The 26,731-nt window shown below is 42.3% G+C and overlaps 1 protein-coding gene across 14 annotated transcripts in view; it reads left to right on the top strand.

The window, feature by feature from the left end:
* The window catches only part of NCKAP5 (NCK associated protein 5), a 1,062,317-nt gene that overhangs the window by 249,011 nt on the left and 786,575 nt on the right, over positions 1–26,731 (top strand). Inside the window, exon 1 of one of the 14 annotated variants that reach the window (XM_057551422.1) lies at positions 12,789–12,860. The exons of the other annotated variants lie outside the window; for them this stretch is intronic. The gene's annotated coding sequence lies outside the window, so the exon portion shown is untranslated. Of the gene's footprint in view, positions 1–12,788; positions 12,861–26,731 lie in introns of those variants that run through there. 14 annotated transcript variants of the gene reach the window in all.

The following is a 26,731-nucleotide window of genomic DNA, read 5'->3' as shown; positions in this document are numbered from 1 at the left end:
GAGTGTTTAAGGATGAGTAGGCATTCTCCAGGTAAAGAGTAGAGACTGGCAACCTGAATAAAGAAGAGGGCATGAGCCCGGGGATGAAGTGGCAGGGTATAGTTGGGAACTAACAGTAACTGGAGCCAAAGATGTGAGGCGGAGAGTGTCAGGGCATGAGTAGAGAGGTCAGAGAAAGTTCAGGGAATTGGGTTTCATTTTCTGGAGGATGGGCAATCATTGAAGAGATTTAGGCAGAGTGGATAGATGAACGTTGTGGGTGGAGCAGGCTGGTACTTCTTCAGGGTGTCGCTCGCTGTGGGGGGCGGGGGACAAAACAAGAGCCAGAGAGAAGAGCAAGAAGAGTGATTCTGAAGTCTGACTCGACAAAAGTCACGTGGGTAAAAATTACCGGTGCCTGGACCCCGCCCCGTCCTGCATAAAACCCCGTCTCTTGGGTTGGATCCAGGTCCTGGTTGTGTTTTCAGCTCCCCCTGTGATTCTATCATGCAGCCATAGGTGAGAATCCCTGAGCTAGAATATTGGTTGAAATACCTGAAAGAAAGTATGGATAATTTGGAGTATGCAGTTGGTGGTTGGCGTGTAGGGGATGGATTAAAAAAGTATTTTTGAAAGGGAAATATCAATAGAGCGAGAATTGATCATCAGTTGGATAGGGGTGGAGGGAGGGAGGAGAGCTGTCAAAAATGGTACCCTGCTTGGGAGCCCAGGTGGAAGACAGTGCCTGCAACTGAAGTAAAACATGAATGAAAAATAGCTATTTTACCAGAGAAGACAGAGGGTTAGATTTTGGTGAGGTAGAATGTCAGGTGTCGCAAAAAGAGCTGTGGAAAGTGTGCAGAGTCACAAAAGCAGGGGCCAGTGAGGAATCCCAATAAGCAAGTGGCAGATGAAAAGACACCATGAAGGAACCAGAGAAGAATAGAGATGTCAGAGGAAGTCACCTAGCCTTCACCGTCCAATATGGTAGCCACTAGCCCCAAGCTGCTATCTAAACTGAAATCCATTCTTGGCCAGATTTGATGAATGGGAAAGGCCCTGCCTCTTTCAACTAAAATCGTTTGTAGCTTTTAGTATCTTCTTTAACTTCATTGCATGTGTTCATTTAATCATACATTCATCATCTCTCTCATTCGCTTGACCCACTCTTTTACCCCGTTGCCGTCCAAGGAAGAAACCAGTGATGCCACACCCAGATTCTGATGCACGCCGGAGAGGCTGGCTGTGTTCCACCGTGGTGAAGCCGGCCCGTCTCCATTTTCAGTGATGTGAACTGTGTGTCTAGCCATCCTGTTATCTTGCAGTTCCTATGAAACGCATTGCTCTCTTTGACTGCAGAAATGAGAACTGCATTTTAGTGGTGAGTGATGTGACTACTAAGTACATGGATTAAAACCAAAATAATATTAAAACGACTTTGGGATTTTCCAGGATAAGAAGTCATTACAGATATTGTGTTGTTTCAGATGTCTTGGAGATTAAATAGGCCTAAATCAGCTCCTGAGCATTTTATTAGTGAATTTGTGTCATTTGAAAAATCCTTCCCTGAAACTTTCCTACACACTCTCCAACTCCCACTTGAATGAAGAAGTAATTAGAGATGAGATCAGAATCTCCACTTCATCTTGACCCATTCCAGATGGTGTAATAGTCCTGGCTTTATCAGTGAAGAGTAGAAGGGCAAGCCGGAGCTATGCAAAGAATATAATACTTGCATTAATTCAGTCATTTGGATTTGTGTGAAGACTCTTACTTGTCTTTTATCTAATACTGTTCATTGCTCTCTCGTTACTCATTTTGCTGCTGCATCCAGGTGCGTGCACTCTGCACCCTGGAATTGTTTCTTAAAGGTGCCTATATTGTCAGTCCTGTGTTGAGTTGTCATGCTTTGAAGATACAAGGAAATGCTGCCCTTTCAAGAAATCCTAGCAGAAAATTCTTTATAGTCATCCTCTTATTCGGCAATTGTTTATGAATCGCCTCCTGTGTGCCAGGGTGATGTTGGGTTCTGGAGAACATAAATTATACTCTCAAGGTGTTCATAATCTCATATCGGAAAATACATGGTGCTGTGTGCTGGGCACAGTTCAGAGTGTTCTTACATATTTCACTCATTTCATCATCGCAACAACACTATGAAGTCGACATTGTCGTTATCAACCCCACTTTGCAGATGAGGAAACTGAGGAATATAGAATTTAGCAGCACATCCCAAATCGTACAGCTAATAAAGGCTGAGCCGGGATTAGACTGAGGCTGTCCATCTCCAGTCTCTGTTCTTCACCACTGTGCTTTACCTCCTCTCCTTCACTCAACTGTGATCTCCAGTGGGAGACAAAACTCCCCTGGAAATGAGTTTATTTACAGAATGTGGTTGTTGGTTTTTCTGGGGTTGACATTTAGCTCTTTATATATGAATGATTCTTGAAAAGGAACATGTTTAAGATACTCTTTCTCTTCTTATCAATCATCGCCTAGCCAAATAGAACTGAAGGAAGAAGTAAACATTTAGCTCACCATTCACACCTTGGGTTACCATTAAGAATTTTTGACCTTTTCAATATAAAATATTTTTATAAGTATTCTTGGGCTCTTTCCTCCATTCCAAGCATTTAAGCAGTGAGTATCTAGAGCAATGAGAATGTTTTTTTTTGGAAGTCATATATAAATTTTTATGCAATGATACCAACCTCTGCTGAGCTTTACAAACCAGATTCCACCTTGGGCCCTGTTACGCATTACCTGGATTGTCTACACACCCTGAAATGGGCCTATTCCCAAAACTAAAAATCCTTGAGCCTTGGGAACGTAAAGAAGTTAGAAAGACCAGTAGTCCCAAAACACTTACAGAGCAATTTTGCTAGGACTTGGGTTTCTGGGAAAGTTTTATTTTATCACTCCACTATTATCTTGAATCTGCCATTCACTCAAAGGTTTTTGTTGGCCTTAATTCAATTCTCTACCTTCTGTGCTATCAGTGTGTTGTTGAGCACTTTTCTACCCAGACAGATAGCAGGATTTGGTGACAGCTTTCAACTGTATTAGCACTGAAACTTTTGTAGGTATAGGATTTCTTTGTGTGGGCTGGTCCTGGACTATGACTTACTTAGGCTATCATTTATTGGCTCATAAAACTGGCCTGACTCTACAAAATAACTCACTAATTCTTTCAGAGTGAAAACCTCCAAAGGTGTTTATCAACACACATGTAAATAATCTTAGGGACTCCTGGTCTATCATATAAGTCCATTTAGTGCAGAGATCCCAGGCCAATAGAAGTATGGCCTAAACTTTAGCTTTCAAGGCTCCTGTTGTACTCTTGAGAAAGAATATCGAAGGAATCAAATTGTCAAAGAAGCTGTGGTGCCAGAGTTTCGTGAAGTATCTGGGAAAGGCTCCCATATACAGAGTGGGGACCAGGGCTGGTCATTCTTCAGCTGATGGATGAAGAAGAAGCTATAACTAGTTAAACAGAGAAAAGTTCAATTTACCAAATTAATGACATTTGAATTACAACAAAATACTAGACAGCGTTTCATTCTCCCCATAAGTTAGCCACTCTTTTAATAGCTAATCTTCATGGGCAAGTGGTAAAATTCATTTTTCCATGTTTCCTTATGACATTGTTCATGTAATTTGGCAAGAGTCATAAAATGTTCTGATTCTTTGACCCATTAATTCTCCTTTTGAGAACTCAAAATATGGAGAAATCACATGAATAAAGGTATTAATCCCAACAATGTTTAGAAGACTACAGTAAAAGAAGAAACAATGCAGAAGTAGTTATAGAAATTATAATATCCCCATTTTACAGATGCACAAAGTGGGAAGATTCTTATCATATGATCCATTCGACATAAGTATTTATTGTCTTCTATGTGCCAGGCACTGTCCCAGGTTCTGAGACTATGCTATCATGCTATGATGAACAAAATAATTACCATTTGCTACTGAGCTGGCAGGGGAGTTAGATATCAGTGAGAGAAACACACCACCTTCATGGCCAGATATGTAGCAGGGGCAAGTTTGATGGTTTAACGATTGGCCTTAACCTACTACTTGACAGAATTTGTGTTTGGAGCTGACTTAGTCTGTGCACAGGATGGTAGCCTTGATGTTGTGTTTATCCCTGGCTTAATAGCGACAACAGGCAATGGGAACTTCGGAGCAGCCTGTGCGAAGGGCCGTGTGGAACTCTCAAAGCACTCAAGCAATCAGTGCTGTTAGGAGATCTGAAATCCAACGTTTTCAAGCTCAGCTGAGTCTTCTCTTGACATAACTAAATGTGTAGGGTAACAGCACTTCTGGTTCTCTTGTGTATGTTTTTTAAAAATCCTGTGTACTAGAAGCAAAATGTGAATAATTAATGAACGGTTCTTATTGTATCTCATGAAACTATAATGACGCTAAGTTTGTTGCGTGATACAGATAATGCAGTAGTATTAGCTGTGCAGTTCAACGGTAAACCGTGATGTTCCCTCTTCAAAGTTTAATGAGCTCTTGCTGTGACAAAGGGCAACATTAGGCACTTAAAGAAATTTCATTTTTTAACCTAATTTGCAGGTATTGAAGCAAAGTTTAAGGAATGACGTAGTGGTAGATTCCATGATTTGGGCATTTATCTGATTCAGGTGTTTGGCAAATGTGTATATTTCAGAGGGAAGCAAATTTATTTCTTCTAAACAGGACCCTCTCTTATATGGATGAATTGACAAAGTTATGAATCACTAACAACCTTTGGGTTCTTGGGTTGTGCTTTCTTAATTTTTATTTTCACCTAACTGGATTTGATTCTTCTCTTCATTCGCATGAAAAACATATTCCTTGTTTCTTGTTTTTATGATAAAGAGAATTATTTTGTCCCCTCACATTCTTCTTTATTAGCATCACTTCCACTCCCCTTCTCCCTGTTTGAGATCAGTAACGGGAAGAAACCTTTGCTTCTGAGGTTTAGGTATAATGGCTAAAAAAAAAAAAAAAATTAAGATGATCTCCTTTATGTACCATATACAAACCTTGGTCTGCTATGGAGAAGACAACTCACTAAGCAGGTTACCCCAGTTCTCTGTGCCTCTGGGCTGATGCAGGCACTGTAGAGAGCCGCGTTAGCGCTGACCACTGCAGAGATCTCGAATGATCTTTGCGACAGCTTCAGAATGTTTTCCCTAAGAATGAGGCAGTGAAACCAAAAGACCACATCAAAGAGGCAGGCTTCCAAACTGCATACCTTGGAAATGGATCTCTGTCTCCTCTTCAGCCTCCCAAAGGCCAGAGGTGAGAGTGGGAGGTGGTTAAAATGTCTCATCAACACACAGTACTTAATTCTATGCCGGAAATAGATTACACATCTGAAGACGATCTGAAACAGCCAGTTTAAACATAGGAAAGATGGGCGTACTAATGTAAGGTGCTAATAACAACTGTTATTACCATTAATCAATTACAACTAACTGGTAATCACAGTTAATGATACATTATTATTAACTTATTATCATACTTGATTTGAATTTCCTTCATTTTTTGTTTTGTTTTTTTTTTTTGGCTGCGCCACACGGCTTGCGGCATCTTAGTTCCCCAACCAGGGATGATTGAACCTGGGGCCCCAGCAGTGAAAGCGCCGAATCCTAACCACTGGACCGCCAGGAAATTCCTTGAATTTCCTTAGTTTTACCTAACGTTCTTTTTCTGTTCCAAGATCCCATCCAGGATACCACACTGATATTTGGTTGCCATGTCTGTTTAGTCTCCTCTTAGCTACCACGGTTTCTCAGTCTTTCCTTGTTTTTCATGACCTTGACAGTTTTGGGTTTTTTTAAACATCTTTATTGGAATATAATTGCTTTACAACGGTGTGTTAGTTTCTGCTATATAACAAAGGGAACCAGCTATATGTATACATATATCCCCAATCTCCTCCCTCTTGCATCTCCCTCCCACCCTCCATAACCCACCCCTCTAGGTGGTCACAGAGCACCGAGCTGATCTCCCTGTGCTCTGCAGCTGCTTCCCACTAGCTATCTATTTGACATTTGGTAGTGTATATATGTCCATGCCACTCTCCCACTTTGTCCCAGCTTACCCTTCCCCCTCCCCACGTCCTCAAGTCCATTCTCTATGTCTTCGTCTTTATTCCTGTCCTGCCCCTAGGTTCATCAGAACCTTTTTTTCTTTTTTTAAATTCCCTATATATGTGTTAGCATATGGTATTTGTTTTTCTCTTTCTGACTTTAAGGAGTACTGGTCAGGTCATTTGCAGGATGCCCTTTTCTCGTGAAACTTGTCTGATTTTTCTTTCATGCTTACATTGGGGTTATGGGGTTTGGGGAGGAAGCCCAGAGTGGCAAAGTACCATTTTCACCACATCATATCTGGGGTACATACTATCAACAGGATATATCACTGTTGATGTTTACCATGATCACCTGGCTGATTAGTGTTTGTCAGGTTTCTCCACAGTAAGGTTACTACTCCTCCCCCCCCACCCCCCACTTTCCATGTTCTACTTAAAGAATAGGGAGTTACATTCCTTCTCACTGAGGGAGGAATATCTACATCAATTATTCATCCATTATTTTTCTGTTCATCTATTTATTATTGGTTTTCCTTCACTGCCATATTCACCGAATCTAGAAAAGTAGCAAAACACAAACAACAACAAAAAACAACTCCTAGGCACTGTTCAATAAATGTTTATTGAATCAGCTAATGTATAAATTGATTACTAGCTAATGTATTTTAGGTTTTTTTCTTATCCTGTTTTCTTTAAGTTTATTTTGTTTTCTTAGGTTCCTTAATTCCTTAGGTTGAGTATATAATTATCTTCAATTTCCTTTTTAATAAAAACGTTTAAAGGTTTATGGTTTCTTCTGAGTTCAGCTGCATCCCAGTTTTGATATGAAGTTTTCCTGATTGTTGTACTTATGTCTAAATAACTTGTACTTTGTATTTTTATGGCATTTTTGATACCTGGTTCAGTTAGAAGACCATTTTTTAATTGAAAACACTTAGATTTTCGTGGGTCTTTTGGTTGTTACTGTTGTTGTTCCTTTCCTCATTTATTTCAAGGAATTTTAGAGTCTCCTTTGTGGCCACATGCCTAACCTTTTTCTGTAAACTTATGTCCCATGGGCAGAAACAAGGCTATGCATTTCCTGTTCATAGGGTACAAAATGTCCACGTGTACACACACAAATAAAACTTTGCACTCAATCTCCTGGCTCCCCGTTTGAAATATTTGGAATTTTGGATTCAGACTCCTATTGTATTTGCTGTTACAATATGCATCTTCTGTTTTAGGAAGCAAAGCTTTTAAACCTTTATATTATTCCAGTTCACCACATTATGGTCACCCATTTAAATTTCACTTGTAGGTATTCTTTGCTTATCACGGTTGTTTTGTTTTGTTTTGCTTTGTTTTTGCTTTGCTTCCCTTCTCCCTTTTGCCAAAGGGCATTAGTTCTACTGCCCTCTAAGGCCTGGAATGCTGTGTTCTATAAAATCCCTTTTCCCCTGATTATCCAATACAGTCTCTATGCTGACAGGTCTCCAAGTTATTTTACAAAAAGAAATCAGGTACATACTCTTTTGTAACTTGCTTAGTCCCAGACTAGTACATCCAAATACCAAATTCACCCCACGTGTGTGTTTATTAGGTCCCTCAAACCTCCCATTCCAAAATAGACCTCTCTACCCATATGTCAAAAACTTGCTTTTTCTCAATCCTTCCCCTGCCCACTGGTGTTTCAGATGTAAACCTAAAGCCTAGGAGGCCTCCCAGGTTCAACCCCCTACTCAGTGAGATGCCAGGAACAGAGGGTGGTGACTGACTTGCTATGCAGACGGAATCCCTACACATTCTCACTCTACCCTTTGAAGTGGATCCTGGCATCCTAAAGGCTTCCTTGTAGGAAAACTATTGAATCATTGGCCTCATTTAGAACTGAATTATATTTTATGGCCTCCTCGACTATGAAGCTAAAATTCACAGGGCACAAAAACATAAATTACAATAATGCCTTTCATTTCCTTGGTCATAAGTCTTTGAATTGCAGGAATGTTTTTTATTTTTATAACTCTATCAAATGTTTTTATGGAGGTTTGTTCCCTCTTACCCCAGGCTTAAACAAATTCTAAAACAGGGCTCCTCAAACTGTCATAGCCTCAGAGACCCAGGGATCTTACAGAAACACAGATTCTGATGCAGGTCTGGGGTGGGACAGACTTGTACATTTCTAACACGCTCTGGTGATGCCAATATTGCCAATCCTATGAACGCAATTCAAGCAGCAAGGTTATAAAATCCCTCTGGATTTTTTTTTTTTAATTTCACTTTTAGATTTAGTTTCTGAATGTCTCAGAAAAGAAAACCCCTATAATTGATGGACTCCTTTCCCTTTTTATATCAAACTTTTCATCCACTGTGAAAATCCGTATCATTTTTTGGGCCTGGCTCTAAATATTTATTTCAAAAAGTCAACTGAATTCTGAAGAATCAAAATCGGTTGGCTCAGACAGGATGCAAAATAACTGATCATATTACATGAAGTCTGTTCCCAGGACAGAGTTCAAACATGAGCTAATAGGAAGTTGAGTGGCCAGCCTATGATCCGCCCAGGACTTTCCTGGTGTTAGCATTCAAAGTCATGCTTTTTGGGAGTCCCCCAGTCCTGGGCAAACTGGGACAGTTAATAGCAACCTGAGAAAGTCTCTTCTGTGACCTTGAACATGTCCTGTGCTCCCAGAGTGACTGTTTTAAAAGGCCCAGTACTCCCTGCCACACATGAGTGCATGTGTATACCTTCAACAACCAATCACTTTTCCTTAATTGCTCCTCATGAGAGGTGGGCAGGCATAGTTACCTCATCACAGGGATGAAGTGCCTCGCCCAGGGTCACGTGATATTGACTGAGGCTTCAAGTTCTTTGTCTATACTCATGATGAGTACACAATGCCACTTCCTTTCTAAAAAAGAAGACTATTAAATTGGCTTTGGGGCAATTCGTTTTATTTTGGAAGTTTTCTTTTAGATTACTTATTAAAAACAAACAAACAAAAAACCCCAAACCCTCTTTTTGTCCTGTTTTGTAAAGCTGGGTAGACAAGACATAAGCAGGGAATATTTGAAATATTCTGTCTTTTGAAAACTGAAGTTCTTCATGATTCACGTCTGGAAATATCAGTCACATTTGCTGGTTATTTTCTATGGGATGGTAGTTAGTTATCTCATCACATATGATATTAGTGGTATTATTTTTAAAATGTCCCTCATATTTGCTGTAATTTACTAAAATTGCCTTTAAAAACAAAGGTCATATAGTACCTCATCCTTCTAGTGGGACTGCAAGATAAATGGCACAAATCCACTCTAATTGGATCCAGAAATCCCTAGGCATTGGGCAATTAGTAGTAACAATTGTTCCATTAATAATGTATAATATTCCCAATGCCAAGCGTGTTATGTGTTATTAAGAAAAAAGATTCCGAAAAAAGTCTCGGTTTAAAAAAAAAGAACAAGTCTGAGTGTGGTAAAACTTCAGTTTTCTGATGATTCAACGTGCAATGTGGCTTTATTTAAGACCAAAATCAAACCGTGTTTCCAGGATGTGAAAGAGGCATCTGGAACAGCATTCCGCTGAACATCCCTGATGGACTAGACAACATCTTTGGCCACAACCAAGTCGTCGGCATTAGTTCCGGGTCATCAGTTTTCATTGGAATGGTGGCAATGTCAGTTAGTATTTGTCAAAACCTTAAATACCTTGTAGTAAAATATTGCAATAAAGCGAATAAACATTCACTTTAGAAACACTTCCGGAAGTAGACGTGTGGAACTGGGAAATGGCCTGAGAAACTGACTACTAGAGCTGCTTCCATGCAGAGATGCTCTTGAGCTTGGAACGTGTCCCAAATTAGATGTGTTGAGATCCCCCACCCAGGCCGTGGTTTGCAATTCAAATATTCCGACACTTTCCGTGGCCGGTCTCTTAGGCTCCCGATGGTGGGGTCCTTTGAATGTTCACACGTAAACGGGGAGCTTTGTTCTCTGGAGCACGAAGCTGAAGTAAGTTTTGGTAGAAAAGAGATTACGTGGGCATATGTGAGAGCTGTGCTTTGGTGGTAAACTCAAACTTTGAAAAAAATCCCAAAGTCAGTAGGTTTTGAGCCGTCTGATCACAGATGGGGCGAAAGACCACAGTTTAGTATTGCCCAATTGGCAATACTAAACTGTAAGTCTGTCTATATTATTTCAAAGAGCCATCAACCGTTCATTAAGTGTCAGGAATTTTTGCTTTGGAAAAGTCACGGAGAGATTAGAAAGGTATGTGGCAGATCCCTGTTTACCTGTAGCCGAGCCATTTTGTCCCGGATTAATTCCTTTGACCAGGGAAGAATAGTACTCTGTGTTACCCAAATTTTTTCCCCCTGATCTTGCAGATAGGTCCCAGGCAATCTCCTTTGCTCTCTATGTTTATCTGTTACTTGAGAGATCTGAGGAGACACCCATATTTGTAACACTGAGGGATCTATAGGCTGCGGTCAGCTTTCCCTGTTAAGACATCTTCATTCAAATGTTCAGTCTTAGAAATAGCTGGAGAAGACAGATGCTGTTTAAAAGTACAAACATGCAACGAGTGACAAATATGTCCTAGAGAGCTAATGCACACTCTAGTGAATATAGGAAACGATATTGTACTATAATCATCAAACTGGCTAAGAGATTAGATCTTGATATTTCCAACCACCAAAAAGAAATGATAATTATGTAATTTGATAGAGGTGCCAGTTATCACTACAATGGTAATCATATTATAAAATATAAATGTATCAAATTAACATGTTGTGCACCTTAATATACACACAAAGTTATATGTCAAATATAATTCCATTAAAAAAAAAGAAATAGCTGATGATCCAACGCATCAAGAAAAAAAAGAGAAATGGCTGCCCTCTTTGGTTTAATGTTCAGCGCCTTGCCTGTGACACTCATGAAAGGAATCCTGCTAGCCTATAGACGGATAGAGCTCCCTGTGTTGAGTTTAAACTCCTTGAGGGCAGAGGCCACGCATTTGTCCTCCTGTGTCTGTCCGGATCTAGCTTGGCCCATTAGGGATGTCACTCTGAGTGTCCCCATCTTTGGAAATTCTCTGGTCCCATTCACTCCATCTCTCGGTTGGTAGCCATCTGGAATGAGAGAGTCCCCTATCTCTGTGCTCCAGCATCCTAGCACATAATGCACTGTCTTGACTGTCGGGGGATCGGATATTTCATTTCTGTATCTCCAGTGCCAAATTCAGTAGGTGCTCAATACATGTCGAAAGAAATGAATGAATGGAAGCCACTTGATAAAGGTTAGTTGAGTTGAATTGAGTAGAGCAGGCACACCCCCTAGTTATCACTGGGGTGGGATTTAGTGCAGGTGGTGTAATGTAACTTGACAGGGTAGTTAAATATTGACAAGCAGGAGGAAGCACACTGGTCCTGTTGGAAAGAGGAAAGAACGATCTGACGGTGGCTGTCAGATCAGAGAGCTGAGTCTGTAGGGGGCCAAACTGAGTGGCTGCAGTGATCCTGATGATGCAGCGAGGTCACTCACTGGTGGAGACCTCCTGCTTCAGTAGAGGTAAGGATTGGAGCCCAGTTGGGAAGCTGATGGGTTGTGATGTGAGTCAATGCAGACTCCGTGCCTGTGGCTTGGAGATGGCTGGCATCCCAGACGCTCTCTGCCGGCTGCCCCTTCGTGTATAGCTCAGGCTGATCCTCATTTAAGGCAAGAAGCATGAGTTCTATTTGAGTCTGTCTCCTCTCACCCCACGTTACCGCCCTCCCCAATGATTTGTGCTTTAACACAACCTCCTGAAGTGATTGGGGCTGGATGCAGGTGCATGCATCCTGAATGCTTCGTTGAGGAATTTGTCCATATGAATTCATGTGTAAGTGCTCTTTGATGTTAATGATGAGAGACATGTGTAGCGATAGAATGAGGATGTCATAAACAGGTTCAGTGCTACCTGGGTGCTGCTTTATGTATTCAGGGATGGGAGGGGGAGGTACATTAGGCAGTGTTTTTAGCTCTGATATCCAGTGAGGGAGAAAGCTGAGGTGAGTTCAAGGAGAATATTTGGTAAGTGAGAAAATACCAACAGACAGAAATGGTTTCAGCAGGTCTAGCTTTTCGTTTAGAAAAGAACACGTGTCACCTTGAGAGAAAAAGGCCCCATTTGACTTTTTATCAGCTGGCATATCGCAGGTTAGCTTTTAAGAAAAGAAAAGCTACTCTCCTCTTCATAATTAAGTAGTCAACATGCAGCAGTAAAAAAAAAAAAAAAAAAGCCATGGGAAATCGTTTCTATTTAGTTTCTTGTCTTTTAGAGGAGAAAATGTTGCATGACTGATGTGGGTTCACATCTCAGCTTGGCAAGTGACTAGTTAAGGCAGCCTTAATTTCTGTGAGCCTTTATTTGTTCATCTGTGAAATGGGCAGAATGAAATTGCCTGGCAGGTTGCTGTGAGGCTTGAATAAAATTATACACACTCACACACACACACAGACACACACATGCTGGAGTCTGCCTGGCCCATAGCAGCTCCTTTCAAAATATTAGTTCCCCTTTCCCAATTTCAAAACGCTTATTCTGTTTTATCTTTCTTGAAATAACAGCTTTATGGAGATGTAATTCACATACCATAATATCCACCCATTTAAAGTGTACTCTTTCATCATTTTTAGGATATTCACAAACTTGTGCAACCATCTCCACAGTCACTTTTGGAACATTTTCATCTCCGCAAAAAAGAAGCCTCATCCCCACTAGTAGTCATTCCCCATTTCCTGCAGTGTCGCCAGGTTCATCCCCGTTGTAGTATGTATCAATACTTCATTTTTTAAAAATTGACAAATAATATTTCATTGTATAGATGTAAAATATTTTATTTATCCACTCATCAGTTGATGCAAAGTTAGGTTGTTTCTACTTTGCGGCTATTATGAATAATACTGCTATGAAATTCATATACATATATTTTTTGTGGACAAATGGGTCTATCTTATTTTATTTTTATTTTCTTGGCCACACGGTGCGGCGTGCAGGATCTTAGTTCCCCGACCAGGGATCGAACCGCACCCCCTGCAGTGGAAGCGTGGAGTCTTAACCACTGGACCACCAGGGAAGTCCCTATCATCTTTTTTTTTTTTTTTTTAACCAGTTGTGCATCCTTCACCGTCATCCATTTTATTTATTTATTTTTTAATTTTTTTTAAACATCTTTATTGAAGTATAATTGCTTCACAATGGTGTGTTAGTTTCTGCTTTATAACAAAGTGAATCAGCTACGCATGTACACACGTTCCCATATCTCCTCCCTCCCGCATCTCCCTCCCTCCCACCCTCCCCATCCCACCCCCCCAGGCGGTCACAAAGCACCGAGCTGATCTCCCTGTGCTATGCGGCTGCTTCCCACTAGCTATCTATTTTACATTTGGTAGTGTGTATATGTCCATGCCACTCTCTCACCCTGTCACATCTTACCCTTCCCCCTCCCCATATCCTCAAGTCCATTCTTTAGTAGGTCTGTGTCTTTATTCCCATCTTGCCACTAGATTCTTCATGACCTTTTTTTTTTTCCCTTAGATTCCATATATATGTGTTAGCATACTGTATTTGTTTTCCTCTTTCTGACTTACTTCACTCTGTATGACAGACTCTAACTCCATCCACCTCATTACAGATACCTCCATTTCGTTTCTTTTTATGGCTGAGTAATATTCCATTGTATACATGTGCCACATCTTCTTTATCCATTCATCTGTCGATGGACACTTAGGTTGCTTCCATGTCCTGGCTATTGTAAATAGAGCTGCAATGAACATTTTGGTGCATGACTCTTTTTGAATTATGGTTTCCTCAGGGTATATGCCCAGTAGTGGGATTGCTGGGTCGTATGGTAGTTCTATTTTTAGTTTTTTAAGGAACCTCCATACTGTTCTCCATAGTGGCTGTATCAATTTACATTCCCACCAACAGTGAAAGAGTGTTCCCTTTTCTCCACACCCTCTCCAGCATTTATTGTTTGTAGATTTTTTGATGATGGCCATTCTGACCGGTGTGAGATGATACCTCATTGTAGTTTTGATTTGCATTTCTCTAATGATTAATGATGTTGAGCATTCTTTCATGTGTCTGTTGGCCATCTGTATATCTTCTTTGGAGAAATGTCTATTTAGGTCTTCTGCCCATTTTTGGATTGGGTTGTTTGTTTTTTTGTTATTGAGCTGCATGAGCTGCTTGTAAATCTTGGAGATTAATCCTTTGTCAGTTACTTCATTTGCAAATATTTTCTCCCATTCTGAGGGTTGTCTTTTGGTCTTGTTTATGGTTTCCTTTGCTGTGCAAAACCTATCATCTTTTTAATACAGTTTTAAAACAAGATTCTCCCGGGAATTCCCTGGCGGTCCAGTGGTTAGGACTTGTCGCTTTTATTGCCAGGGCCTGGATTTGATCCCTGGTCGGGGAACTAAGATTCTGCAAGCTGCGTGGAGCAGCGAAAACACAAAACAAAACAAAACAGGAAAAAAAACTAGATTCTCCTCCTGCCCCATCTTCCTGAGAAGTTATGCGAGAGCCCAGGAGAAAATACTGGGAAAGGCTACATCTTACCCAGTGGAAACTGAGGAAAATGGCAAAATGGTCACCACTCTCCTTCAGAATATTGTGATACAACAAGTGGGACTTTGGCAACGTTTATTCTCAAACACAAGTGGGTAAAATAAATGGGCCTCCTATACTAGCTTATGTAAATGTATATGTCTTGAGTTCTCTGTACACGTAATCACTATAGGATCAAGAGTATGCCATGCATGCAGGTAGACATTGAGTTTCTTGTTTGTTGGTGTATCGTGGTTACTAATTAGGAAAATAGAAGTAGCGTATGGAAGGGAAGGGATTGCAAAATCAAATGTTCCCACGGCCCAGGAAAATAAGATAGATGAGTGAAATGAGTGGTTAAGATAAGTAACTGTGCGAGCATGATGATTCATTCTGAATCACCTCTGACCTCGTGTCATGGTGACGTTAGGGGGTGGTGGTGACTACAGCAAAGTAGACAGTACATGTCCCATCTAAAGGGGGCAGAAAACACTGGCAGTCTGGCCGATTGTGGTCAAATAGGTTTATGAGCTCACCTGACAATGCCTTCTAAATTTTCAAGGCAATTAATTTTGAATTGAAAAAAAATCTACTTTGTCTGCCAAATAAAATATGACTGTGAACGGTATTTATCTCACTAGAGATCAGTCTGTGGCCCTTCAAACAGGGTAGATCATATGACTTAGTGACCCCAACATTTTCCCAGTGGGTCTAACTGGGGCTAATTGCAGTGTTGTCCCCCTACTAATTGTATAATTCTTAGTTTGTCTCTATTTCTCTGACCCTCTATTTCCTGTTTGGAAAATAAGTGTATTGATGAAATATGCTGAGTTGGTCTTTTTGCCTCTAGCACTCTAGAGTTGCATAAGGACTGCCCAGTTCAGGCTTCTGAGTCCAGCAGCAGCAACACACACTATGTTATGGACAGAAGTAACGTTCCAACCGGTGACAAACCGAAAAGGCAGGGGCGCTCTAAACAGCCTCCTTTACATTTCTTGCGTACATCTTAGATCTTACATCTTAGGTCTGCGTGGGACAAAATCTCTCAGCTTTTGGCTGAAAAGTTCCTTTAATTTACCTTCACTTTTGAAGGATCTTTCCTCTGTAGCTAGAATTCTAGGTGGACAAGTTTTATTTTCTTTCCTTGTGACCGAACAGGTCCTCAGCCTGAACCCACTCTAGGGGTAGAAATTTCCATCCCTGTATTGCTACGCTAAAACACTTATATTTTTTTATTTGTCCATTTTGTATTTATTTAGAACAAACCCATGACAAGTACCAAGGGCAATGGAGTTCTGTAGTTCTGATATTTGAGAATTTCAAGGTGGAATATTTCCAGTTGAAATGTCCAAACACTGCAGAGATCGCAGCGCCAGTCACAATGCCATGTGTGTTTGCCTTGCGCTGGTCTGGGCCATGCAGCTGTGCCCAGTGTTGGGCTGCAGACCTGGGAAAGAGAAGGAGACAGCAGCCTGGACACCAGCATCGCTGTGCTCTTGAGTTCTCCATTTGTCCTTCTGACCTTTCTTGTTTCTCACGCAGAGGCTGATGCAGGAGAAACTCATTAGAATGATAGTAAGGGAATCAGGGATTTTACTATTTGAGTGTAGCCCTGAAGTCCGAGCGGTCTAATTACTACATACTTGGGTTCACTGTGCTTTGCATTCCTTTCATAATATGTCCCTCCACGCAGTCCTCCAAGAGCAATTGTCCCCGTGTGACAGACAGTCAAGGAAATTGAGGTTCAGGCCTTGTTCAAAGTCTCAGAGCCGATTAGCAGTAGCGTTGAAATCAGGATGCCTATCCTCCAAGGTCTTGGTCTGTCACTTGGCCACAAAGACAAGTCCCATCTCAGCTAAATAAAGCATTAAAGCAAGGTCTAGGCCGTCCTGCGTGGCAGGCTCTAATGCTATGTTATAAGAAATCATCAGTTGGAAGGGGCAGTGGTGAAGGCCCAAATCCTACTTTGCACGTGGTTACATGAAGGGGGCTCAGAGGTTCCCTGCTCAGAGTAGACACACACACACCCCCGTCTACTCCCTGCTTCCAGACAAGTTTGCCTTTAAAATTCTCAACTGAAAAAAATCTGAGTTTTAAAACATGAAACGTATTCCCCGTCACCCACGTTAGTGTTCAACAGCCCTCCCTGTTGGAAATGGCAAACAAAATTTTCCCCATCGCAATTTACATTCATTCTGTCCTCTTGCTTTTCTTCTCACTCAGAACATTGAACAGCTGGCCACGTCGATGACGTACTAGCCCCTCTACCATCCTGACCTCTGCGACCCCCTCCACCTCCAGCTTCTCTTCTCCTGGCAAAATAATACCAGGGCCCTGGAGCCTTTGCTCTCAGGTCCTCTCCTGCCATCCTTTGATCTCCATGGTGGTTCTCCTCTGAATCTCCCGTTGGAGGCCCAGCAGGACAGTAGCTCCATCTTGCAAAAAGTGCACTGAGGCCCCTCAGATGAGAGGTCACAGAGCCCGGGGCTCCCATCCCCACCCCTCGGATTAGCATATTTCCCGCATTGGGGTAGCTCTCTGCTGGGCAGGACACCTGCCACCATTCAGGCAGTTGGCCGGCTGGTTGGCCACCTGACTTCCTGAGCTCATAAAATCAACCTGGGAAAGTGAGTCGGAGGTTGATTACATGCTGTGACATCTGTAGTTTCACCTTGTGGGACAGAAGCGCATGCTTTTCGGGGGGGTGAAAGGCAATCAGAGGTTAATGGGAAATCGCCATTTGGGGTTGTCACAAATCATGAGATGCCGGGAGAGCTGTCCCCACTGGATCCTCTGGGGCTGATGGGAGCAAAGTGCCAACTGTCGGGGCCAATAATTGGAAAAACCCAGGTGAGCCAGATGGAAGAGCACGTGGTCCTTAATAGAAACAAACAAACCAAAAAATACATTCTTTATATTCTAAAATATACTCTCCAGGGCAAAAAGAAAGATATTCCTGTCATGCACATAAAAGTGTAAGAAGAAAAATGTTTTTCATTTGAAGCAACATTTTGAAAGCAGGGTATCTGGCAGTCCTCTTATTGAAACTTGTGTTTCTTACTCTCGTTCTAAGCATTGCCCCACCCTTCGACGCGTGCAAAACCAAATGTTTGGCAGGGAAAGGGCTTTTGTAACATAAAAGGATGCTGCCCTTGGAGGCCCCTTTTTCTTAGGAAGTTGCGTGTTGCTTTGGAACGGGAGTTTTCTCCAGGATGTGCTCATTTGGTCCAGGGCATGAGATGTTTCTCACACAAAGCTTAGAGTGATGAATCTGGGCTGAGTTGAAATCCCACCGAGTGACAAATATAGAAAAACAGGCTGTAAAAATCCTGCAGGATGTAGTTATTTCAATATGATACCAAACTAACTTTTTTGGATGATGACAGAGCGGATCACTTTCACTGTCAAGTTGGACATTAGCCCCTTTCCTTGCGACTCCAAGTTTAACAAGAGACGGGGAACCCCGATCTTTCAGACATAGTCAGGCATTCTCAAGAAGCCTGTGCTTTCTGTTTGCTGTAATCCTTGACATCAAGAGGACGGCTTCTTTCCTCTTCTAAAGGTGCCACATCCTCAGGAATCCTGAGGCTTCTTGCAAATGTGAAAAAGTTTTTCCAGAATATATGTTTTTTTTCTCTATAGTCCGATAGGTGATTTCTGAAAAACAAATCTAAAGAGATTTTTAGATTGAGCCTGTGTGGAAATTCCCCATATCTTGGATTTGGGAAACAGAACACATGTGTTTGCTAGGGAAGGATGACTAGAACGAAATTTCCACTCGTTTCAGTCAGTGGAGGAAGGGATCTCATCTGTCTTGTTCCCCATGAGACCCAGAGCCCCACGTGGCCCCGGGTACAGAGGAGGGAATTCCCTAGATATCTGTTTAACGTGCCACATCCTGAAGACGGCAGGGAAGCCTGAGGTTTTTCAGGGCCAAACAGAAACCTGAGATCATTTAGTAGCAGAGAGAGCTGGCACTAAATGAAGAATAGAAATATTTTACTCAACGTGACTCTTGGTTTGACTCTTTCTCAAAATCAAACCAAGTTGCTTACAATGCATCACTCACAACGATGTTTAACTTTTGCTCCGAGAAATTCATCTCTGGGAAACAAAACCATATTTGATCGCTATCTATACCTCTATCTATAACTACAAATCCATTCAGAATAAGTGCATCATTTCAAAAATCGAAAGAGTAGATCGTTTTTTTTTAAAGTCTCAACAAGAGAGCTTCTGTATACAGAGAGGGGATGCGTGTTTGCAACAAAATATTTGAGTAAGGAATACAAGTACCATTGGGAGGTAGAGCTCTAGTTCGGGGATTGGAGTTTACCTTAATTAGGGAAGCTGCAAATTATTTGCCTGATCTGTTGCCCAGCGGCCAATGGAACCCCTGGTGACCAAACACACTTGTTCAAAGGAAGAGCCAAAGCCCCTTTGACCTTTTGATGCATTGTCTGTGGGAGGCGTGGTCAGCTGGCTCCCAAAGTGGGCTGGGCCAGCAGCTGCCCTGCCAGCTGGCCGTCACACACGTGCCGCCGCGCACGTGGAGGGGCCTCATGGCCTCACCAGATGCCTCATAGCAGGGTCCAGCTGATGCCCCACGGAGTGCAAACCAATTCTACATTTCCTGTGAAATGGCTGGGTTTGGATGTCATCGACACCGCTTTCAATCCAGCGGAGCAAGCACCTCACGTTTACAGCTTAGTTTCCCAGATGCACGAGCTGCGGTCAGATCAGTGGCCGCTGGTGACCACAGACGCCAAGCATTTTGCAAGGAGTTCTAGATATACAACCTCTTTGGCTGTGACACAGTGCAAATGGTAACATTAATAACCCGTTTTACCAGTATGTACTGAGGCAGCCTTAGTGGGGACCAGAGGGTTGAATTAACCTGTGTGACCAAACTGAATAAATCTGAAGACGTAATGGTCAGAAGCAGCTTGGTCTGTGTATTTACCAATTTGGAAAACAGCTAAGCGGAGAGGGAGCATACTGTGGGTCAAAGTTCAACACCAGAGAGGAATGAGAGAATCCCATCAGTGAGTCCTTGACCCAACAGGCAACAGGAGGGACCATTAGCCAGGACCTACATCTGCCCCTGCATTTTAAATGTAATTTATTTATTTATTAAATTTTTATTTTATGTTGGGGTATAGTTGATGTACAATGTTGTATTAGCTTCAGGTGTACAGCAAAGTGATTCCGTTATACATATACATGTGTCCATTCTTCTTCAGATTCTTTTCCCATATAGGTTATTATGGAATATTGAGTAGAGTTCCCTGTGCTATACGGTAGGTCCCTGTTGATTATCTATTTTATATATAGTAGCGTGTATATGTTTTACAAGCAATGTAACTCTCTTGATAAGCTAACTCATGTGTGAAAGAATATGTAAAAATATCATGCTTTCTCCCCACTATATAGTTTGTGTGCTATAATATTCCACCCCTAAAAGACTCCTCATTGGGGAAATCTGATTTTCTTGGCTAAAATTGTGAGAAAGCATCACTATTAGAATGGCCTAACCAGGAAAAACTACGTGTGAGCATTATGTGCACAGTGAGGAGATGCCAGTGGAGGAGATGGACCATATATTGAGCAGACTAAGGATGATACAAAACATCTTTTAATAAACACAAAGACGGAGCTGTATGTGTGAGTCAATTTCATGCTGTTTTCGGTGCAGCAAGGAATAAATGACCTCAATCCATCCTCCCTGTCTTTACCCCATTGGCTTTTTGGCCCTTTGCTACTTAGTGATAATGGGAACATTGCATTGCCTTTGGGATAAATGATTCCACTTGAACGATTTACCATGTGGAAACCAAAGGGGACAGGTTTTTAATGTGGAAAATGTTTTAATCTCAGAAAACCAAAAGGCAGACTCCATTTGGAATGACACCCTGTCTTTGAATCATAGTGTGTGTGTATATGAGAGTTCCAATTAAATCGTGTGTCTAGATGTCATTTTCAACTTTGGTAAATTAGGCCTTACCTAAGTCCTATTTCATAAATAATTTCAGAGTATTTGTGACTTTAAGAACTCCCTGTATTTTATATGGCTCCTGAGTTATGAAAGAAATTGCAATAGCACGACATTTAGTATGTCATTGATTTTTCTTGGAACCCATCCTAAGTAGTTCAGTGACTATAGAAGAATACTATAATAGTACCTATTATGTGCACAACCCCAGGGGGATGGAGAGAGTGAGGTGTCCTTGTATTCTCATTTATGATGCAGTGTTAAACCCAAGACAAATTGTGCAAACTCAGATGCCTTCTTGGGCCACCTAACCTTCAACTCCATCACTCTTTATAGAAGGGTGGGAGAAATCTAGTATCCACGGAGACCAGACAAGTAACATACATAAGTGAAGCAGGCTGGGTGGTGAATGGGGCAAAGTGAAGATTTTAAGGCCCATCTTGAGGAATCAGATGCTACTCCCCTTCCTGCGATTATTATGATAGGATAGCATGCTACCGTGGGAACATGGTATGAGCATGGCATTGCCAGATCTTTAATTTGGCAGATCTTTTTAAAAAAAATTTTTTTTGATATGAAATCTTCTGATTTGTAAAGGTTAGCTCATTTTCTAAATTTTTTTGTTTTAGGTAATTCTAGATTTGCATGCAGTTGCAAGAAATAATACAGAGAAATCCCATATACCCTTCTTTTTATTTCCCCTAATGATAATATCTTGCATACTGTAGTATATCATGGCCAGAAAATTGACATTGATACAATACATTGACCTTATTGGCTCATTCTTTTCCAACTCTGTACAGATCAACCAAATTATAGTTGAGGGACAGATATAGGCTGTCTTACTACTACTACTTGAAATCTCTGTGAAATTACAGTCTTGCTAGATTCAGAGGACCAGCCCACGGCTCTGGGTCCTCATTGCTGAGCTAGAAAAGCTGTTTAGAACCTGGCTAGAAGATGGACCCCTCCTAGCTCTCCCTTCCTGAATGCTTTTCTGGTCTTCCGGTCTGAATCCCACTCTCATCTTTCCTATTACTGAGTGCCCAGCCCGGGCCATGCTCTGACACCTGCCCCTTCTCTCCCCACTGTGCATCTCCACATGCTGGCCTCCGCTTCCACTGAAACTTGGTTGGCTCTGCATGTGTCCTTCAGGCAGGCCTGTCCCTGCAGGCTCTGGCCTTGGACATGCCCTCTGGGCTCAGAGACATCTCAGATTTGCTTTCTTCAAATTCCTTCCTACTTCCTTCTTTTCTCTCCCTCCCCACTGAAGGCAAACACTTAAGGGTCGTGGATATCCAAAGTATTTATTTGTTTGTTCCGGAATTTTGAATCTCAAATATTTATTTAAGTGAAATGAGCAATCATTTGGGGATTACAACTATGGATTTGTTTTGCTTTTATAACATCTGCCATAAAATGTCAGTTTTCTACTGTAAATGGCTTTAAGACCCCCATGATATCGAAAAAAAAAAAGTGCCAATAAAGTCTTAGAATGTTGAGGGTAGTAATATGCTTCTAGATTTCCTTCTGTGTTATAAGGAAAAAGTCTTCACTGAGTGTTCGTTGATTGTTCTCACGGACCTAGGTGCATTTTCCAACCTAAGCGTGGGAATGGTTCCCATGCCACAGTGTTGTCATTCCTGGTCATCATGGCGGAAGGTGGGAAGAGGCATTACTGGAGGAAAAAACACTTTAATCAGAGACCTGAGATTTCTGAGTCCCAAACCAAGGTCAGAATAAGGAGTTCAGCATTAGGAAGAATGTGCCAGGGAGGAAAAGAGGGGGCAGAGCCTGGTCACCAACACACGGTGACCATGACGACCCATGATGGGCCGAGGTCTAGAGACAGCTGCTTTCTCCCCATTGCTCTATCTCTGATATTGTGTGTGAACAATACTTGGAGGCAGAAGCTGTGAAGCTTAGTTTGAAGCTCCTTCTCAGACAACAATGAGCATTCTCACCCAGCACAGCTAGTGATTCAGAAGTTTGTGTCTATCATGCGGAAGAAGCAGAGGAAGGAGATGAGGATAGAGACAGCAGATTCAGTAACCCCAAAGCTGAATTTTCCTGGAGTGAACTACTTCATTTCTGGGCTCCCGTCCTGTTGAGCTAATGGATCCTTGGGCTTGTGTCTTCCTTGCCCAGCAAGAGAAAGCAGTTATAGAAGGAGAAATGAGCCACGTTGTCCCTGGGTCCTCCCTCCATCTCTGTCAAACAGACCAGAGTGGACAAAGATATCCTCTCTGTTCTGTTTCGGACTACCCCTCACTCTTCAAGCCCTCTCTTCTATGTTGACTATGAAATCTGAGTCTCCATGGGTCCTAACCAATGCTGCCTGCCCCTCCGCTGGCCCCCGTGGAAACAAGCTGTGAATCCACCCTTGAGCATGCCCATTAGTCACCCCCTTCCTGCTGCCGGTCCTTCTCTTGCCTCACACATCTCCCACTGAGTCCTGCGAGGCCCACAGTCCCCTTTCTAGATGGCGTGTTCTCCAGTGAATACCTGCAGCTCTGCTTTTTGTTACTTAAGCCAAAAATAGTATAAGGTTTACCAAAGCTCTCACCATGACCCCAGGTATTTCCTCTCCCCTCACCCAGACACATGACTGTCCAGCAGAGAGCACACAGCAAAGGCTGGTCCTGGGCTTCCTGCTACTGCTGTGGGTGACACTGCAAGTGACAAAGACATTGGACTTCAGTTTTCACATCTGAGAGTAGAAATATGTGGTAAGGATTGTGACTATCTCTATTTCGGAAGTGAAGAAACTGAGTCTAAGAGAAGTGTAGGAAACTTCCCCATCATCCCACAGCTGGTAAGTGCCGTGGCAGGTCTGCATCTAGAGGGGAGGACTTGATATTGATGGGATTTCAAGTACCCAGCACAGACCACACAAGGGGAGAGAAGTGGACTTCCCTGGGCTTTAAAATAAATCACTTAAATCCCTGGGAGTCCTTTTAATAACTATCAATGCCCGGGGTTCTGATTTAGTCTAGGGTAGATTTGAGTATCAATCATGTTTAAAAGCGTCCGAGGTGATGCAGAGCCATGACTGCAATTCACTTCTCTACATCAGTGGTTCTTCAATGAAGCATCTGTCAGAACTGCACGCAGGGCTTGCTAACATACTGTCACTGGACTCCACCCCTAGAGTTTCTGTATTCTGTACATCTGTGGTGGGCATGAGAATTTGCATTTCTAACACATTCCCAGTGATTCTGTGCACATCAAAGTTGGGGACCACAACTTTGCACGCACCTAGTTGCAAGATTGGGGTGGAGGTGGACCTTAGCCTTTATTACGTACATACTAGATACGAGGCAGAATGATTATGTTATACGACTTAGCCAACAAATGATACTTAATCTTCCCAGAAACATGTTGATTTAGGTTGTATTATTCCTATTTAATATATGGAGGAAACCAAACCTCAGAGATGTTAAATCTGTGCTTCTCAAACTGGCATCTGAGGAGATGTAGCAGGAATTATGAAAACCACACAATGGATATAGCACATAACTTCTTGGACCATGAATTTCATTGACATCAGCTAAACTCTTTGCTGAACAGACTTGAACAGTTTGAGGGGGAAATGTCCCTGTTACCTGTGCATTGATTATCTTTTTTTTTTTTTTGGTCTGATTTGGGTCTTCGTTGCTGCACGCGGCTTTCTCTAGTTGCGGCGAGCGGGGACTACTCTTTGTTGCGGTGCACGGGCTCCTCATTGCGGTGGCTTCTCTTGTTCGGAGCATGGGCTCTAGGCATGCAGGCTTCAGTAGCTGTGGCTCACAGGCTCAGTAGTTGTGGCTCGCGGGCTCTAGAGCGCAGGCTCAATAGTTGTGGCACACGGGCTTAGTTGCTCCGCGGCATGTGGGATCTTCCCGGACCAGGGCTCGAACCCATGTCCTCTGCATTGGCAGGCAGATTCTTAACCACTGTGCCACCAGGGAAGTCCCTGCATTATCTTAACTCTGATGTATATTCTAGGCCAGCAAGGAGCAGTAGAGAGTCAGGTCATGGCTGTAAATTCTTCCCACTGTCCTTCATCCTTGACATGAAGAGGCAAATGGGTATTAAAATCAGGTTTGGGAGTTATTACTATTACCCTGTACACATGGTCATGTCTCAAAGGAACCTTGAGCCCTTGCTTTACTGAATCTGTGATTGACTTTTATAATGGAGAAGATGGAGTTTCCTTCATTGTAATGTGTCTAGTACCATTTTTATTAGTCATTAGTTCTGTTATGAGGACATTTCTTAAATAAGCTCTTACCTCATTCCAGTTATTATGTCCAAGCATTTTTTTGGTCCTTTTGATAAAAAGTCCATTTTTATGTGGTCTCCAGTTTGACCTTCCATAGCAAAGTCTGAGTAAATGCATTCATTATGCAGTCATCTCTCACAGGTTTCCCCATGGACAAGCATTTTTTCATCCTTTCGGAGTCAAGGGCTCCTTTACGAATCTGATGAACAATATAGACTCAGTATAGAACAGTATACACACACACACACACACACACATACACATACACACACACACACACACACAGAGGCCTTGCTTTTCAGAGCATTCACAGACCACTGAAGCCCATCCTTGGATCCTAGCCATGGGCCCCAGATTAAGAACTCCTGCCCAACTCTGAAAGCTTCTCCATGACAAGGTTTGTGACTTGTCTGAACTGGAGTCTAGTGCACTGGCTAGCTAGGAGGCCTCTCAGTCAATGTCAGAGAATAAATGATTTCTCCAAGACTGATGGAGTAGGAAAGGTGTTTGAGCACTTGTAGTTACTGTGACATAGGTGTTGTGTTTGTAACCGCGTGTCAGGGCATCACAGGTGTGACAGGATATCCCGGGACCTCTGTTGGCTGCCCAGCAGGAGTACTGGGAACATTCTCTTTGAATCCAACGTTAGCGCAATCAATGTCCTCTGCTCTATCCCTGAGCTGGTTTCCATAGTAAACCTGTCGCAGACAGGAAAGGCTCTCACTGTGGGTATGGCAGGCTGGATGTTTTTGGAGGGTGAAGCAGGGATAGTAATTTCCATGTCGTGATGTCTGCAATTTACTTCAAAATTAGAAGACCAGTGTAATTTTATGTATGCGCTAACTAGTTTAAATTTCAACTTAGGGGACGATCAGATTCCCTGATTGAAAATCCCCCTTCCATGGGTGGACGGTCACACTCCAAGACCAGCTTCTACAAGCATTTCATCCAGCCACCGGAGGTTCTGTGAATGTCAGACATTGCTTTTATTTGTGAAATTAGGGAATTGCTAATTAGCTTGATAAATGTTAGAAGTGGTCTTATTGGTGAGGTTCAAGGTATTATGTATTTGATATATATGAATTAGTTTTAGATAGATAGATATAGATAGATACATACATAGATTAGATATAGATAGATAGACAGACAGATAGTAGATAGACAGGCAGATAGAGTCACCACTGAGGCACAAACAGGGACGAAGGCCCGTAGCTCGCTCCTTTAGGGACGGCACCTGAGTCTCGACTCCTATAAGTCCTTTTGCCCAGGTCTTGTTACAAAGAGTAATAGTTGCTTGCTGCCTATTAAAAGGCATGCTGCCTCTGGGATGTTTGGTGTCTGCTTCTAGAAAACCTTTCATGACAGGGGTGAGACAAGCATTAAAGGACAACGCTCTGGCACTTCCTTGAACTTGCACAACAGGTTCTAAGGACCATTTTTATGCCTGCCGGCTGAGACATGTTTATTTAGTAAATGCTTACATTTGTAGAGGAACGTCTGATCTGAAGTTTAAGGTCAGGCTTCTTCGGTAGATGTCATCATCTCCCAAAAAGAACCTCAGTGTTTTGTGGCACCAAATTGGCTGAGGACAGTTCACGGCACTGCGGTTCTATGGCGGATTTGCTTTCGAGAGAGATTCCGTGTATTAACTTGTGCTGTGGTGATAACCCAGAAAAAACGCAGTGGCTGCACTAAGCAACATTCATTTCTCATTCATGGCTCTTTGGGTCAGCTGTGGCTCTGCCGGGTCCTTGTCAGGCTGGGCTACGCTTGACTCCAGGCAGCCAGATGGGTTGGGTCTGCTTCTCCCATCTTATCCCAGAGCCCAGACTC

The sequence above is a fragment of the Balaenoptera acutorostrata genome, chromosome 8 (genome assembly GCF_949987535.1).
Source record: "Balaenoptera acutorostrata chromosome 8, mBalAcu1.1, whole genome shotgun sequence".
Taxonomy (NCBI): Eukaryota; Metazoa; Chordata; class Mammalia; order Artiodactyla; family Balaenopteridae; genus Balaenoptera; species Balaenoptera acutorostrata.
This window is presented reverse-complemented; position numbering and strand designations above follow the sequence as displayed.